This window comes from Pelophylax lessonae (assembly GCF_965119305.1).
Source record: "Pelophylax lessonae genome assembly, chromosome: 6".
Lineage (NCBI taxonomy): Eukaryota > Metazoa > Chordata > Amphibia > Anura > Ranidae > Pelophylax > Pelophylax lessonae.
The window spans coordinates 202,796,991-202,799,495 of NC_138773.1; the positions used below are offsets into that span (position 1 = coordinate 202,796,991).

The 2,505-nt window shown below is 40.4% G+C and overlaps 1 long non-coding RNA gene across 1 annotated transcript; it reads right to left on the minus strand.

The window, feature by feature from the left end:
- Positions 1-552: 552 nt before the first annotated feature.
- LOC309558853 lies at positions 553-1,751 on the minus strand. The gene is made up of 2 exons (XR_014225431.1): positions 1,681-1,751; positions 553-1,204 (listed from the first exon to the last, which is right to left on the minus strand). It is a non-coding gene; the product is annotated as an uncharacterized lncRNA (long non-coding RNA).
- Between the last annotated feature and the right edge of the window lie 754 nt (positions 1,752-2,505).

Below are 2,505 nucleotides of genomic sequence, written 5' to 3' on the forward strand. Positions count from 1 at the left end.
AATATCAAAATAAAAAACCCAGGAAATTATATTTACAGTTCGGCTAAAGGCTTCTGTTTTAGGACAATTTATTTACTCTGTACAATTCAGATTCAACAAAGCTTATAATTAAAGATAATAAAATTTTACTGGACAAAACACACACCCTCTCACATTTAAGGGTGACAATATGAACTCAAGGCCTCCTCTTAAGTTTCATGAGTACACAAAATGGGACAATGTAAGAATAGTAGAATAATCATGGTATAATTATTATGAGATTTGATTTCTCCACCTGTAAGATAAAAGGCACCATTATTTTTAAACACATGACATAAAACAAATCGCTCTGCCTTGCATGTGGGCTTTTGAAAACACGGTCATTGAACAAAACACCAGTTCAGAGTCATCTGCTGTAGTTTTTGCCACCCCAGAGTTCCAATTTTTGCACCATGCAGATTGAAGCATACGTGCGTCATTCTGAAATGCTCTGTATTTGTAAACAAAACATCAAATAGCTTTCAGTATAAATTGTCCTGATTAATCCATTGTACAAAGCTTGCCCTTGATTTCTTTACAAAGAAAAAAAAAAAAACTGAAAAGAGCAGTGTATTGTTTGTGTCCATAAATGCCGTCTCCTTGATGGTTTGCAAAGAAAAGAGAACCTAAGTGACTATGTGTGGAACACCTGCAACCCTTCTCATCCAACACACTGTAACCTGAACCCTAACAATAAATATCTTATACAATTATGAAGGCTCCTTTTAGAGGTTATGGTATTCTTTTGGAAATAATGGGAATACTACTTTCTAGCTCTACAGATTTCTTCTAGAATCTCTTTCTCCTTACAAGTTTACCGATCTTGGTAAAAAAAAAAAAAATGTTAAAGCAGAATTCCAGGCACAAAAAAATTTCCTTTAAAAATATCCCTAATAGTCACAGAAGATATAAATTAACTTTGTTTTCACCAATTACCTTTGCAAACCCACATACTACACCATACAGGTAACAGTGATACCATCATTGGGATGCACAAAGCCTTTGCAAAGCTATGGAAGGGACCCAGCAGCCTCACCCACTACAGCCTGCCTTCAGAAAACTAAAAGGAACAAATACAAGACCAGTCAACCTGCAAAAGGACAGAGAGCAGCAAGGTCTGGTCTTTATTACAGGAAACTTCTGCACAGAAGCAAATTCAAGGAGTGTTTCATGCTGAATTACTGATCTTAAAGCGGAGTTCCAGCCTCAAATACCTTTTTTAACTAAAAATACCCCTATAATACTAATCCACCGCCCTTTACAGAACCGCTATTCTCATTATTACAAGGTGTACAGTATTGGATTTTAGTCAAAATCTTACTTTTAAAAACGCTGTTTGGGCACGGCCATCTTGGATGTGGGCATCTGAATCCGCAGTGTAATCTGCTGTGTCCTCCTTCCTGATTCCAGGGAGTGTTCTGGGAGTTCTTCCTAATTCCAGCCTCCTGGGAGTGCTGACAAACAGCTCCCAGGATGCAATGCAAAGGCGGAAGTGATGTCGGTGGCCGTGGCCACAGAGGGGGGAGAAGGAGGAAGTATAATCAAAAATGCCCTGAAAATAAGGTAAGGGAACCCCGAAAAAAATTGAAAATGCCCAATTGTTGATCAGCATAGCGAGCACTCCAGGAATCACTAAAGTTGCAAAATAGGCTGGAACTCCACTTTAAAGGAGGTGTACAGCCAAAGCTTGTTTGGCTGTACTTCTCCTGTGGATCACAGGACTGCAGTTCGTTGTTGGCTGTTGGATGAAGTCACAAAGCCTGTCCAGGCTCGGGCAAGATCGTGACTATATAGTCGGGATCCGCCCACATGCCTGGACTGTCAACCAGCCTGAGTCGGGTGTTCCCACCCCCTCCACAGCCCAGTGAGCACGGGGGGGGGGGTGGGCAAAGCAGAGAGCTGTTGACTGACAATCACCAGCTCTCTGCTCAGGGAGCTCTAAGAAGCAGCATTTGATCACTCGGTTCTCAGCGTTAGAACCAGCATGGGACAGGTGCAGCATTGGGCCGATGCTGCATCCACACAGGTAAGTATAATTAAAAAAAAAAAAAAGTATTCTCATACTTCTCTTTTAAAGAAATACATAGAGAACACCAAAATGCAAGAATACACATGATTCTTGTATTTAGGCAATCTTTGTTTAGCTTGGAGTTCAGTTTTAGAAACTATGAAGGTTACCATTATGTTTTTGTAGAAGTGCTTAATTTAGATGCCATGCTATACTCCAATAGAGATAAAAGGAGAACAACGCAAAGGGTAGTTTTTCTCTCTGTACAGTTTTCCATGGCTTCATTCTTTTCATCAAGGGCCTCTTTTGAACCCTGCCAACCCCTCTTAAAAAGTGTTACCTGCCCGGCTTGTCGGTCATTGTGTTGCTTATATTTAAGTGATTGCAGCCAACACTTTTTTTTTTTAGTTCTGGGTATGGTGTGGAAGGTTCAGAACCTCTGTCCATTTTTATTATTGCCTGATGCCCCCAATCCTTGT